Here is a 16,691-nt window from a genome sequence, read left to right as displayed (position 1 = left end):
TCACCTAAATTACATAAGATATGATACATTTTGTTATAAATCATGTTTTCAGACAATATTTCACTCATACATCACCAATTGGCCAAGCAAAGCCAAAGTCTGTTGAAATGATTTGTTCTCATTCACATTGTGCATAATACCGTAATTAAGCCTGTAGCGGCCATTTTGACTTTCCAATAACAGTATTTATCACCTAACTGGCAGAATAAATGATATATCTTAATAGAAATTATGCTTTCAGACAATATTTTACTCATAGATCACTATTACGTGCATTTATGGTGCTCACTCCTGTGAATATTGGTTTCCCACTTTGCATTGTACATAATACAGTTAATGTCTATGGCGGCCATTTTGAAAGTCAAAATACAGTATTTAACACAAACTTGAAACCTGAATGATATATTTTGTTAGAAAATACGTTTTTAGACAGTATCCCATTAATTTATCACATATATATGCATTTTAGTGATCACTCTTGTGAATTGTTTGGCCCCCATTGCCATTATACGCAATACTGTTTGGGCCAGTGGCGGCTATTTTAGATATCAAAATACAGCAATGTTCCCATATATGACATATTAAATGATATATCTCGTTAGTAATGATGATTTGCATATATTACTTCGTTCATACATCGCGATTTTTTGCAGTTTAGTGCTCATTTTTGTGAAAATTAGTTTTCCTTATTCATATTGTACATAATAGAGTATACAATGGCCTATGGCGGCCATTTTGAATATCAGGAAAATAAATATTTTGTCAAAAATCATTTTTTGACAGAGTATTTCACTCCTGCCACACAATTTTATGAATTTCATAGCCAATGTGCGGACAATTTTATGATTTTGATGGGTAATTTGCATATTTTGGCGGCCATATTGGATTTTGCTAATTTGTGGAAAATGCTCAAGTTTACACGAGTGGCATCATTCAGATTCGTAATCAGCACCCTCGAATTGACAAGAAACCATCAAAAAATATTGTATATATAAAAAAACAAGGTTATGCCTCTTCTATCCTGGACTAATACAGAGTTACAGATATGTCAATGAGAAGAACAATTACTTGTTAGGTACATGTACAGATTTTCAAAAATTATTTCTTTGCTAATTATGCAAAAGTAATCCTTTTTTGAAGCTCTATGAAATATACAAACGTTATTAATGCTTCAATGTTTCAAAACTTTTTCACTGCAAACAAAATATGAACGAGGCAAGCATCTTTTTAAATCATTATTACTTGATTTTAACTTTCACACTTTCTAAAATGGCCTTTTATCAGTCCTCTGAGGTAATCATTAATAGAGGAAAGGCGATTTACTTTCACTGAAGTGGAATTTTCAACATTACAGCTGGATTGATGACATCATTCCTGAAATGCACTTACATACATGTACATTCCAACACGCCTTTACTTTTCTTATATCTGTTCCAAGTTATTTGTAGTTGGAGAAAGAGCACTATTGAGCGTGACCACATGAAAGCTACTTGAAATATTATGTCTTCAGAGATGCCATCACGCCATGTTAAAAACAAGGCAAAAGCAATTTTGTGTCTCGCCCACTTATGAAAATAACCAGAAATATCGTGATCTGCGAGGGCACGCAAGAGAATTATATTGAAACTTCATTGTGAAATGACTGGGATGGAATAACACTTGTCATAAGAGCCTTGCACGTAAACTTTAATGTGGACCTGAAAATGACCTTTGACCTTACCATGTGACCTCCGACTGCAACATAACATGCAGGTCGCCTAAGTACATCTACCATCCAAGTTTTGTTGAAAAGTAACTTACGGTTGCGGAGTTAGGTGTCATAAGAGGGTCTTGCATGTAAACTTTAACATTGACCTCAAAATGACCTTTGACCTTACCATGTGACCTCTGACTGCAACATAACATGCAGGTCCCCCAAGTCTATCTAACATCCAAGTTTGGTTGAAAAGCGACTTACAGTTGTGGAGTTAGGTGTCATAAAAGAGAGTCTTGCATGTAAACTTTAACGTTGACCTGAAAATGACCTTTGACCTTACCATGTGACCTCCCACTGCAGCATAACATGCAGGTCCCCCAAATCCATCTACCATCCAAGTTTGGTTGAAAAGCGACATACGGTTGCGGAGTTAGGTGTCATAAGAGAGTCTTGCATGTAAACTTTAACATTGACCTGAAAACGACCTTTGACCTTACCATGTGACCTCAGACTGCAGCATAACATGCAGGTCTCCCAAGTCCATCTACCATCCAAAATTGGTTGAAAAGCGACTTACGGTTGTGGAGTTAGGTGTCATAAGAGAGTCTTGCATGTAAACTTTAACGTTGACCTGAAAATGACCTTTGACCTTACCATGTGACCTCAGACTGCAGCATAACATGCAGGTCCCCCAAGTCCATCTACCATCCAAGTTTGGTTGAAAAGCGACTTACGGTTGTGGAGTTATGTGTCATTACAGGTTTGTGACGGATGGACGACGGACGCCGGACGACATTTGGATCCCTAAGTCTCGCCTTCACCCCTGGTGGGCGAGACAAAAAGCAATGCATGAAAATTCAAGTGCAGGGACCAAAAAACTAATGAGAAAAATAACGTTTGATGAAAATTGATCAAAAGACAATACAAACTTTATGAATTTGTTAAAAGTTGAATTAAGAAGGGGGTGAGTTTCAATAAATATGGGTTCCACACACAATATCAGTTGTTCAAACAGATAGCATGTCACAAAAAATCCTCTGCCTTCTCGATATTTTGCTTTGAAAGTCTATGAAATTAGCCACCTGTGAGAGCCCGAGAGACGAGTGTACAGAAAAATCACTCTGAGTGTGACGTCATAAGAGGTATAAGAGGTGTCCGGATGTAATACAGAAATGCTATGCAGAGAGAGAAAGATAATTTTACAATTTTTTTTAAAAGCAACTCAAATCAAACAAATAGGAATCATACATGTATGTACAAATCTTTACTTTCCCTGTATAAAAAAACAGTATGAATAACTATCATGAACTCTTAAATCATGATGTAAGATTGCAAACAGTGAGTTATTGAATGATATTTTCACTATTTCTCATTTATTTTATCACGATGTTCCATCAAGTGAGTAGATGGAAAGTAATTCCGGTGGCTAGCTCAGCTCTGCGCGCGCTGCACGCCTATACAATACACACAACACCCAGGCATTATTGAGTGTACTGTAGTAGTGGTCTGGTACCGGTATGTCGACCCGCAGTTCATGACCATTTAACGATCCCCTGACGTCTTTTTCTTCTTTCCTTTTGTCTTTGACTCCATTTTTATATCCTCTGGATCATTTCCACTCATAGCTCATACCACAGAACAATCTTGAATCAAACGTACTATTCTTCTCGGCCTTCCGAGTTGTTTTCTATATTTAATTACGCTAGAGGTCATCGTCACACATACAAACGCAATTCGCAAGTGAGTTGAAGACAGCATGAAAGGTATGCGGTACGGCAGCTCGACAGCTAGCTGAGTCGGAGCGGGCGGCCGGTCGGCACAAAGCAATTCCGCAACCAACTGTGTTTTTTGCAAGAGCCGCATCACACGCGGATAAATATGTCATAATAACACATCTGCTACGTTATCGACTGGTGAGAAGATCTCGATAAAATGTCATATTATTCGCCTTGAAATTAATCCTTTAGGGTCTATGGTATCATTCTGAGGGAATTTTAACATATTTGGAATAATAGTACGGCCATAAATATACTTTTAATCATTTCCTCTTTGCAAGTTCTCCGGCTCGCAGATACAACTTCAACTGCAGTTTATTCCATTATGACTTGTTTCGCCACGGACAGTCTTGAACGAAAACAAGGCATTAAAATCGTCTAAAATCGCTACAAAGAAGAACAGTTTTAACAATGTAGGGATATATTATTGACTATATGTCTTTGAATAATTATTACTTCCTTTCAGTATCGTTCACATAAAATCAATAGCGATAAAATGAAGTTTTGACACAAAAGTAAATATGAAGGCGTACGTGCATAGTACACAAAACGGCACTGCCTTGTTTACTACACCGGGACCGAATACCCCCGGTGACGTCACAGTCACAGAACACCCATCTCGGTAGGCATTGCCCGCATTGCAGGAGCGAACTCAGGGAAAATGGGTAGGGATAAATCGTTCAAATTCACTATTTTGAAAAAAGAAAATGGGGAGTCGAATCACCTCTTAGTGTTTGGGGGTTGTAAGGTTGCTATTAATGTAAATATCTCAATATTTGGAATCGTCTTTTTAATTCAACTTTAAATGTTAATTTTGAAGTCGTATGCAAATTGCTTGTCCAGTACCTTTATAAGAATAAGGGTGGAGCTATTGAAGCAGGGGAATAGACTCCATCAGAGACCTTTTGCATTGAAGTGCATGGGTAGGCCTACATGTATATGCCAAATCTTGCAGAACATACGGTAACCAATTTTTTCAATTAATTAGTGCCCTATTGCTTCGATCAAAACTGCCTTTACATGTATCTTCAAATTTTAAGGATGTATTAAAGAACATGTAATTTGTTCGGAAATGAGAAGGAACTAATCTCTTTATTGCACAGGGGCCTTTTTCATAAAGACTTTTTAACAGGCCCTGTGGTAACTTTGCATCTTGGCCATAACATTGTAACAGTAACTGTAGATGGAAACTTTGACTGCATTTGGCTGCTGAACACTTTTACCATGGTACATACACAGTGGCATAACAACGGGGGGGGGGGGGGGGGGGGGCATGGGGGGCACGTGCCCCCCCCAATCAGCTGGCCAAAAAAAAAAAAGGGGGAAAAGGAGGAAAAGAGGGAGAAAGGGGGAAAAACATAGTGGGAAAGAAAAAATTATTGTTCATTATAATGTTATATATTATTATGTTATGTTATATTACATAAAAATAAAAAAAATCATCACATTATGAAACATAATTTGCTCAGGGCCTATATCTTCATTTATCCTGGTGCCCGCTTTGTCTGTTTAACGAGATATATAATCCTGTTGTACTAAAACCTCCCGATTTCAAGTCAATATACACCACATTTATATATCCTCGCACTTCGAATTATTATTGTTTTATGTAGTGACATGTATGCTTCTTTTTCATGACTACTTAAAGTGATTGCCCCATTTTAAGGTCTTAATATAAAACATTTCCTGTCCGTGCTTACGTTAGCATTAGTGGATTGGTGAGATATGTCTGCTCTTCATGAATTCCTAAAATCAGTCCTTGAAATGCCCCTTTTTCTAATCTGAATATCACATATTTCAGCTTGCGCTTCACGCTCGCATCATTTGGTTAGTGAAATACACATGGTCTTCGAGAATTCCTACAAACAAGCCTTATAATGCCCCTCTTCAGGTCTGAAGTTCCTAAATTTTCAGCTCGCGCTTTGCGCTCGCAATATTTGATTTGTGAGATGCGTGATAATCATGATTACAATGACTACAAAAAGTGCTTCATGTGTTTAGATGTATATATATAGTCCTTAAAATGCCTGTTTGGGGTCAATATATACAAAAATTTCCACTCGCGCTTTGCGCTCGCATTGTTTGTTTAGCAAGACAGGTACGTATCATGATTACAAAAAATTGCTTACAATGTCCCTTTTAAGGTCTGAATATCAAAAAATTTCAGCTCGCGCATCGCGCTCGCATTATGTGATCAGTGAGATACATATCCGTTTAATGGCATTGTCCTTAAAATATCTCTATTGGGTCAGTATACCTGGCAACTGAGCGCGCTTCGCGCGCTCACTAAGTGACTCAAAATTTTTGAGGGTGCCCCCCCAATGCTGTGACTCGCGGTACGCCACTGTACATACATGTACATGTAGCTGCTATAATAGTGAAGTTACCAAACTCTTTATGAAATGGGCCCCTCATCTAAAAAATAAAAAGTCTTTATAGACCTTTGTCAAAATAATCCTGCATCAGAGGTGGTCATGTAATTTTATTGCTAAAAATATACCCATATATATGGTCTCACAATGTCATAGGAATCTCAGGATTGGTTTAATCCAAATAACTTCAAATTGTTAATTTTTGATATTTTTATCCTATTTTCTGCCAATCTCAATTCTTCAAGTTGCTGTGTCTGGAGAGATAATTGCAAATAGTGTACATTTGACACCTTCATCTGATAGTAGTTCTTCTTGGTATTAAGATTGATCCATGATATCCGTGATCTTGGATTCTCTCATTAAATACACACTGGAACTCTGGAGCCAGATTGGATGAAAGCGAAGAATGATATGTCTTGGCTGGTTTGATTGCAAGCAGCGCACTCCCATTAGCCCACCCCATCCCCCCCTCAAAAAAAAAAAAAGAGCGTCAGATATCGGCTGGGGAATAGGAGTGCTTCACAGAGAGTTACATGTGGTCCAACAACTGAAGTAATGGTTTAATGTCAACATGCACAGGAAGATGTATCGCATGAAGTGTGATATTCTTCACCAACAAACTTGCTCTCAGCGAATCAAATACAAGAATTTGGGTACCTGTAACATTCCACCATCATACAATATCAAACTATTTTCAATTATAGGTTTCCAAGGATATTGTATTTTGTATTCCTTTTGTCAAATAATATATTACAACACCCATATTTGTCACTGATATCATAAATGCTTCATAAAAAGCTCAGGGATAAAAAGGAAAATAAAATAAAGAAAAAGAAAAAAAGTGCATACATGTACAAGGTAAAGTCACATAAATGGGACAGCAGCCAGACTGATGTTTTGATCAAGTACAGAATTATCTCACATTAATGATACTAACCACAAAACAACCTAACAAATTGCCAGAGATTATTTCATGTGGAGTCAATAGTACATGTTTCACAGGATCCGGTGTTAAGTTAAGAGTGACTTTAAAAACAACTGGTGATCCTTTCCCGTGGTAACTGGTATAGACCAAAATGTTCATTGGCGATGGTCTAGTGCGTATGAAAGATTCACCAGTCGTTTTTAAAGTCGCTCTTAACTTACGAACAGCTTTATAACCCCCCCCCTGGATTGGTGTGCTTTCACGTAGGCCTATTCCATTGCAAGATAGCAGAAGTTGATGATGTGGGGATAATGGAAACGGATCTACATGTAATTAGTCTCTCAAGTCTGCCGACAAGCCAAAGGGGGAACAAATGGAATTAATGCAGAGATCCTCAGGGCCTAAAAGGGTTGATGAGATGGATGGCGAATGACACTGCATGTACTTGGACAGATCAAAAGGGATTCACTCAATAATGTGCGTTCAGACAATGTTCCATGGAGCGTGCAGTACATTGTATGAATACCAAGCGATCTGTTTACATTGTCTTGTTCAATTTTCTTCTTTTTTTTTAGTCTGCAATATCATATCTCTGTCTGTTTCTTCATATTTCTTTGAAATTTTATGTAAAATATCAATTTGTTTGAATATACTATAAGTCATGTAGGCTTCAAAAACTATAAGGGGTGTGAACCATGTAGTTGCATTTTTTTACTGTGCTTTTATACAAACGGTATTCATGTACAACATGTACACTGTACACACAGATTATGCAATCATGATCTAGACCACTGAACCTGTACTAAGGTCACAAGTTCCTTACAAGCAAATTATTGTATCTAAATTGTAACTTTGTCTTTGAAATTTCAATGTTTCTTTTGATGGTAGACAAATTTTGTACATTGTATTGCAGGTCTAAAATTCTTTTTTTTTCTACAAGGGCAACATCAAGATTTTATATGACATATTGTAGATTTTTGTCGTTTTTTACAAAATCAAAGTTGATGCTGAGTGCATAAAGTAGCCTTTTACTATACAGGGTGTACAATACAAAAATTTAAATGACAAGTCTTAACAAATGGATCTGCTTTTCTGAAACATTAATACAGAATTTGATTTCATATCAGCCAGCTAATTTTCGTATCAGAAACCAATGCATTTCATATTTTACCAAGCATCACCGATGTTGCAGCCTTTTGAATAATGCCTGTCGAGAATATCCTGATCAATATTCATTAGAAAGCGAAATGACAAACATGAATCTGCATTATCATCCCCTCTCCACAAATCAGTAAAAACAAGGGTGGAAATTTGATTGAAACCACATCCCCTGGAGTATAAAGTCATTATGGTTGACATGTCCACGATTACACCAGATGACACCAATTCTACATGATAATAACGGGTACTTCATCACTGTCAGGAATCAACATTTTTTATTAAGTTGGCACTGAGTGCCAACACCTATCCATATATTTCATCAAATTCCTCCCTGTATAAAAGGTGCTTTCCACACAAAGACATGATAATGACCATGAAAATGACATTTCAAACCCATATGGTGCTCATCAAGCATCAATAAATTTAAGACTATGTCATGACTGCATGTACATGTACATCTCTCAAAGTATAACAGAATTAGATTTTACTAATATTTTTATTCTGAAATGGTGCGTAAAAGTCACCCAAGTCACTCCTGGGTGATTCTAGGGTAAAGTCTCACCCTAGAATCATACTGGGCCACTTTTGATCACACCAGGACACCCCTAGGTGACTGTGAAATGGTACCTACTGTACATGTAAGGCGACTGACTCCTGGGTGATATTATAGTAGAATCCTAGAATCATCCTTGGGTAACTCTAATACCTGTTTAGATCTACCACCAAACATGAGGTGACCTACAATGTAGGAGGCTACCGCAGCCGGCAGGACGTCCTTTGTTCACTGTAGATCTAAACTGTCTCGGTACAAAGCACAAATCTGAGGTAATTGCGAGGTAAATATTATCCAAGACAGTCTAGCACAATCGCGAGGTCACACGACATGATACTCTGTTGGACTGTAAATTTAAACGGTCTCGGCGTAAACTCGGCATAGAAAACGAAAGTCCTAATCTGAGCAATCGTGCGGCACGCTTTCCCGCTGATTGACATTTTGTCATGACAACGCAATTCACGAGTCCAAAGGGAGACGATGTACCTCACGATTACCGCAGATGTTCTAAATGGCCCCAATGCGTACCTCATGTTTTTATAAGGAATTTCATGCCGTGTTTGCTCCAGACGAATATCTTGTGTGACACCAGAGAGAGATAGATCTAAACGGGGTATCATTTGCTCTAGGGTGACTCCCTGATCTTGTAACATCATCCAAAACACATGTGTTTGTGTGCTATTGATTTAAAAAAAGTTATCCATTGTTGAAAAAGCCAAGTGAGGGAAGTCACTGAATACATGTAGCTCAGATGGCACTTTGAAGGGGTATAGTTTCCCCCCAGAGGATGATCATCGAGGAGTTGTTATATATTTAAATTGTAACAGCAATTACACTCATTTTTATTTGGTTATTTTCTCTTTAAGGATATTCATAGCATAGAATGATTAAGAATATTCCAGACTGTCTCAATAAAGCCCTCAAGTGTTAGACATGCCTGCACCTATTTAAAGGCCGAGGAATTTTGTTATTTCTGAATAGAGTAAGGCAGACAATAGAGCTTTCTAAGTAGCAGTGAAAAAAACAATAGGCTTTTTTAATAGTTATGTTGTTTACATTTGTTAATTTCACTGAGGTCATTCAAGAGGCTTCTAAGTTTAGACTGCTCTAGAAATGGGCAGAATGTTCTTTTTTTAGACAATACTAAAAGCTTCCAGAATAGTGAATAATTTGTATATAAGCTGGCAGTTTCATCACATCATATCAGATCAGAACTCAGAGTTTCACGCCAGAATTTATGAGTTTATTTCCACCTGGAATATTTACCTTCTGTGGATTTATTTGCCCGCCATCAATGAACTGTTTGCAGTTATTTTGAGAGAGGAATTCTCAGTTCTCATCAAGATCATCAACCTGTTTTAATGAACGCTTTTCAATCCATGGATTGCTGAAATTGACTGTTAACCCTTTGAACCCTGAATTATTAGGGGCGGTGGTGACCTATACCCTGAATTATTTGCACATATTGACCACATTCACAAACTCCCATGATTTGAGATCCAACGGCATCTTCCCCCCGCTAGTATACCCGGACCGAGCCGGCCGACGTTGTTTACCTTCTCGTAGACCTAGTCTACAAACAGAAATATCAACTTTAGTGTCTGTTTTGGGCTCAAAATCACTGTTTTCACCAAAGTCAGATATACCAATTGTTTCCCCATAGTAAGCACGTGACTCGCCGTGTATTACACCGTGTGTTACCGCACAAACGACATGAGCAACCATAAAAAAGTGGCATATTTGGGCCATTTTTTATGCAAAATCCTTCCGAAATCATCACCAACCTTGACTGAAATTATCGACTAAATATTCCTACACGTACTAGAAAGATGACGTCATTTTGAAAAGATCACCTGACATTTAGAATCCATGTTTTTGAAGTCACATGGCTGTAGGCCGGTATTCCGGCCTATCGGGTATATGTGCGTTTACTGGTGGGCCGATATTCCGGCCTATCGGGTTCAAAGGGTTAATCATCATCAACATCGTCTTCACTCTTGTTATTAATCGTGCTTCAACATCAGTTTCATCATCGCCATCATTGTGAACTTTAATTTACGGAATCTTCGCCAACCAACTTGGATTTTTATTTGGATATAGTATCATCACTGTGGATTGCACATCTGTCACTTCAAGAGATGTACATGTAAGATCAATATTTATTTATGTTTTGTCAGTTTATGATTGTTATATTTCCTGTAATAAAAAAGAAGGAAATCAAATTTAAATCTAATTTTTTTCATTGTTATTTGTTGCAGTATCGTAACAGAGTTAAATAGGGAGGGGCCATGAACTTGCCCCTGTTACCTGTAATAGTGTACATGTAGGGCTTTGGAAAAGGCAGATTCCCTCTAAAAGGGGGCAAACCTGACCAGGACAAACACTGCAATTTTAAGGGGAATATACATGTATTATACTTGTAGGAAGGCTTTCAACATACCTACAGGTGTACAAAGAAGAAAACTTTCATTTAAAAAATGAATGGGAGAAAGACATACACTGTATAATGAAGGAAAGAGAGATGGAGAGAGAGTCTGAGCATGCATGTATGAATAAAGAGAAGACAGGCATAGGCTATGCCTGTCTGCAATATAGGTACTTACCGCATATTTGAATCTGGAATTAGCGATTCGGTCATTGGCCTTCACAATCCGTTCTGTTTCTGTATAAAATACGGGTTTATAAAGACATTTCTGTAAAAAGCAAAGAATTTGCAAAGTAGGCCTATGCAAAAAGTTCTTAGAAAAATAAAGATGCAAATCCACCCCCCCCCCCAAAAAAAAGAAGTATAGGCTTATGACTTTTTCAGCTTCATAAAGTCATTTGAAAGAAAAAAAAGCTGTTTTACCATATTACAATACTGTAGTGCAAACTAAATGTTTAAATTCTGTAAATTTTGATGAAATTTTAAATGCTGATAAATTTGATTTCTCTCTTCTTATTAATTCATCTCAGGGTAAAGTACATGTACTCCTTAGTTTAACTTTTGAAATTACCAGATGTGGTGCTTTAATACTGTTTTGTATATAGTTTCAGATTCACTTAACTCTTTGACAATAATATAAACAGAGTCACATGACATGAACATCCCAAAGTAATTGTTCACAAATCGTAGTGTTGACAATAATGTAGTAGTTGCAGTTGCAGTCTTTGGACCAAGTCGTACTTAATATGTTCACTCCCCCCACCTTTTTTGTAAAAGATAATATTTCAAAGCTCAGCTTCGTAATACAGGTTTTTTTAATATCCTTGTCACTTTTGTGAGTATTATGAATTTTAATATTTTGCCTTCTCATTAACATTCTCTTGTATATCAAAAATTCAAAACATGAGAATACATGCTTTGCTGATAAAAATAAAGGGTGATAGGACTGATACATGTACAGTGTAGATGTGAAAAGAGATTCCTTTGTCCCTCTAGGGTTTCAAATAATATTGATTAGTTCATCCTCCCTTCCCCTCCCAAAGAAAGGTTGTGAGAGGGCAAGACAATGAGAATGCAATATGCACACAGAGACAACTGTAAGTCTCTACAACACTCATCCATAAACACTGTATAGTATCTTTTATTGACTTTTGTTCAATTGTACTTATATGACCACTTGTCAAAGAAAAAAATGAAACACAATGTATTGTACAGGTAATCTATTTTATAGAACTATGATTTGCATAATCATAAAAAATATCAGGTTTAACAAACTAGTAATATTGAGATTATCAATGGATGTGGTTTAGAGGTACAGCAACAGCATCATAAAAGGGCAAGGATTCAAATCAAATTTGATTTACTACCACATGTACCTGTACCCCTATGTACGTTATGCACAGTACATACATGCAATAATTGAGTGAAATAAATTCCTGATAGAGCTTCGATGTGCTCTACTATCGACTCGGGGAAAGGTATGCACATGGTGCTCAATTTCTTTTGTTTTTAAGTCAATTTTGTCTCCCATTCTCCATTTCATTTTTATTTCACTAAATCTCTAAGAGTTAAATATTATGGAAAATATACAGCAATGAGCAATATGATGTACATGTAGCCTATATAGTCTAGATATAATCAGGGACCACTCACGTCCCTGATATAATTTTCAAAAATTAGTAAAACTATAAAAAGATTGAAGCTGGAAATGCCTGAAAGAGGTGCGCTCTTTTTGAATGAAGCGGTTAAAAACAGATAAACTACAGTGCATGTAGTATCAGACCGAAAGAAGTCCAATCAATTTGGAATACATAGGCCTACATGTATGAGTTAACATTTTTAATGGCCCACTTCATCAGCAAAATGGGTGAGCCTATTCTATTAAAAAGTGCCATCACTAGGAAACTTTGACTCTAGCTGATCAATGAAACATTATTCAGACTTTAATTTCTTCAAAAAATCATTATCATGACCATAACACCAAATTCTGTACATGTACTCAATAGAATTTAGAATGAACTTACCCTCATCTGCACCCATGGCTGTGCTTGCTAGATTCTTCTCAGTTCATCAAAGCATTGTTAATTCAGCATCTGTAGTATACAATAAGGACACTCTACAATATCAATCATATCAATATATAACAGGGCAAATTTGAAAAGTTTTTTTAACTTTCAGTTTCAAGTTAGGTAATGACAACACAAGTACTTCAAAATTTCAGGAACTACAAACTGCAAAGTATTTCCTGAAAAAATCTCTCTAGTGCATGTTTTCAAGTATTTCCCTGAAAAATATTGATCTTTGTTACTTCTTGGGTTTAGCTTTCGTACAATATACATAACTCTAAACTTGAAAATCTGAACCAGCAAATATATATTGCAGGTGCACTATGTACAAATGATCGGGGGGGGGGGGGGGGGGAGACTTAAGACTTTAAGGCTCCTGGCTAAAATACTACATTTCCAGGAGCAAAACACTGGAAATCTGAATTTATCAAAATCTAAAAAATGATTGAATATTGGTATGCTACATGTACGTAAAGAACAGCAATATCAAAACAGTATAAAAATGCAACAACCTATGGGCTGATGGAGTCATATTCCCAATTTCCCCTTTCTTTAAAATACATAAAATCACACATATTTCATGTGTAGTGTGTATGTATGTCTCCTGTTACAAGATAAGTTTCAGCTCTGATGATTATCATAATGTGATATGTGCTATACAAGAACTATTTATCATTATCATCATCATCATCATCATCATCATCTTCATAAAAGGTATATTTTCATATTATAATGAAATAAAAATGATTACATGTTGAAGTGGGTAGATGCCATCATCAGATATTGCTCAGAATGGCATATAAAAGACATACAAATAATTAGTGTTTCACTGAAAGAGTTTAATAATATTCTAGTCTGATTTTATGAAATTGCAAGTGTTTTGTTTGTGTGATTATCTCCATTCATACAAACCATATACTTTTTTTATGTACATGTACAACCTTTTAAGAAATTCACAACAGATAACAAAATTGAAAACTCATTTTTCTGGAAAGAGACATACGTACAGTACAGTATGAATTTTATTGGAAAATTATAAAGCCCCCTACTGTAATGATAAATCTACGTACAGTACCAACCAGGTCAGTAGAAATGAAATACTCATTTCACACATGATCACGATATGAAACCTAGGAATTACCTTGCCATCGCAAAATTAAATTTTGATGACATCTGCTATGTTTTACAGAAATGTACATGTACAGTACAACACACAATAATTAAGTGAAGAATGCAAAGTAATTGGAAAAGCAATTGGCAACCACTTCTCACATTGCAAAATTCAGCCAGGGACTCATCTACACATTTGATGCCACCTCATATCCTGTTCCATAATCATTGCAGTATTATTAAACCTAAAACATTCATGATTTTAATCAAAATTTAGAATTCAGTGATGATAATGCCAATGTATGGGTGTCTTTAATATGCATTGATACAATTTATTATTCAGCTTTCATTTCAGCTCTTATAAGCCAGTGGAGATTTGCTGTTTTCTAAAATACATAAAGTCTCAAATGAACAAAACATGCAATATTTTGTATTATAAAATTGTCAATTTGCATTTGTAATATTTAGGTGATAAATTGCCAATTCAAAAATAAATTTTCAATATTTTGCTTACCGTATTTATCACCGAACAGTTTTTCTCCTTTTAATCCATTTTTGCTGGGGTGGGAATGGATTTAATGAATATGTATATGTACTGCACTGAAAATTGTTGTTTTGTCTCTTTTTAATATACATGTATGTATAGGCCTATTAATACATGTACATGTAGCACTCATTAAATGAGAAACTGCAAGGTGTGTCCTAAAGGAGATTTTAGTTCTGGGTTATGCCTATATCTAGGCTATTCATAAACATTCTACATGTATATATGTACACTGCATGTAATTGGCTTTCTAGATAATATTATTAAAGAGATGAACTCGTGCTGGTGGTGATATTTGTTTATTCACTCTTGATACAAAAGTATTTTTAGGCAGTGAATTTTATGTAACCCCTTTTATAAAGGACAAGCCCACCCAAACAAATAGTTGATTTGAATAAAAAGAGAAAAATCCAACAAGCATGACACTGCTAATTTCATCAAAATCGGATGTAAAATAAGAAAGTTATGACATTTTAAAGTTTCGTTGAATTTCACAAAACAGTTATATGCACATCCTGGTCGGTACATGTATGCAAATGAGGAGACTGGTGATGTCATCCACTCACTATTTCTTTTGTATTTTATTATATGAAATATGGAATATTCTAATTTTCTCCTCACTGTCAAGTGAAACGATTAATTCCTCCCTGAACATGTGGAATAAGCATTGTTCAATACTACATATATAGTTCAGTAAAGTTGGTCCTTTTGTAAAATCTGTAAAAAATTAAAGATTGTATAAATAATTAAAACAATAACAAACAAAAGAAATAGTGAGGGACATCATTAACTATCCCATTTGGATGTCACTGAATTGTGCACATCACTGTTTAAAGTGAAACTTTAAAATGCCATAACTTTCTACATAATATTTTACATTCGATTTTGATGAAATTTTTAGCGTTATGCTAGTTTGATTTTTTTCTCTATTTAATCGAACCAACATTTTTGGGGGTGGACTTGACCTTTAAAAGCAAATATGAATTGCTACTAGAAAATGTTGGTACATGTAGCATTGATAATCTAGGCTTTCGTGGAAAAAAAACCACAGGAAGAGGATCTTGATCAAATGGGAATGTGGTGGAGGATGTAGTTGTACTTGTCAAGGTCAAATCCACCCAATTAAAAAGTGATAAAGAGAAAAAAAATCAAAAAAGCAAACATGAACATGTAGCACAGAAAATTTCATTAAAATCGGATGTCAAAGAAAGTTATGATTTTTTAAAGTTTCACTTATTTTTCACAAAATAGTTATGTACATTTATAGGCACATCACAGTGTCAGTGATATGCAAATGAGAGAGTTGATGATGTCCCTCACTCACTATTTCTTTGTATTTTATTGTTCAAATTTATATAGAATATGTTTTTTTTTGTACTTCATTGACAATATTAAAGGAATTATTTGTACTTCATTGGGCGATTTCAAATTCAGTGTTGACCTTTTGGTGTTGGTGTTTGTTCAATTTTTACACAATTACATGTATAACACAAAACATAAAACGACGATGGTCTCGAAAAGTCAATCACTAAAGTCACTAGTTGTTGAGATGTCAATAATTTGATCTGGATGAGTTTTACAAACTCTGAATGAGTTCTGGAGCTAGGGGAAGCAATCCAAATTTCAACACCAACACCAAGGCCAACACCGGACTTGAAATCACCCATTGAATCATAATAGGATGTAACATCGGTGATCCCTACATGTTCACAGAGGAATTAAACCAATTTTCGCATGATATTTACAAGAAAAACAGATATTTCAGAATTATAATAAAATGCATGTGTACACTGTAGGGAGTGGATGACATCATCAGTTCACTCTTTTGCATACAGAGTCATTACTGACCAAAGAAATTAAGCAGAAATTGCCAATGTCATAATCTGATTTGGATGAAATTTCCAGCATTGTGTTTTAATCTTTCATTTTTCTCTGTTCATCAAAGTCAACTTTTTGTTGGGGAGGACTTTTTTTAATGAGGGGAATAATTTTCCTGTTATCAACCACAAAGCATTTTTTTGCATATTTTTGTAAATGCTCTTTTAATACAACTTACAAGCCTAT

The 16,691-nt window shown here is 35.7% G+C and overlaps 1 long non-coding RNA gene across 1 annotated transcript; it reads right to left on the bottom strand.

The window, feature by feature from the left end:
- Window positions 1-11,085: 11,085 nt before the first annotated feature.
- On the bottom strand, window positions 11,086-13,020 carry LOC135157737 (uncharacterized). Its single transcript, XR_010296720.1, has 2 exons — window positions 12,932-13,020; window positions 11,086-11,144 (listed from the first exon to the last, which is right to left on the bottom strand). It is a non-coding gene; the product is annotated as an uncharacterized LOC135157737 (long non-coding RNA).
- Between the last annotated feature and the right edge of the window lie 3,671 nt (window positions 13,021-16,691).

Source organism: Lytechinus pictus, unplaced genomic scaffold (assembly GCF_037042905.1).
Source record: "Lytechinus pictus isolate F3 Inbred unplaced genomic scaffold, Lp3.0 scaffold_19, whole genome shotgun sequence".
Taxonomy (NCBI): domain Eukaryota; kingdom Metazoa; phylum Echinodermata; class Echinoidea; order Temnopleuroida; family Toxopneustidae; genus Lytechinus; species Lytechinus pictus.
This window is presented reverse-complemented; position numbering and strand designations above follow the sequence as displayed.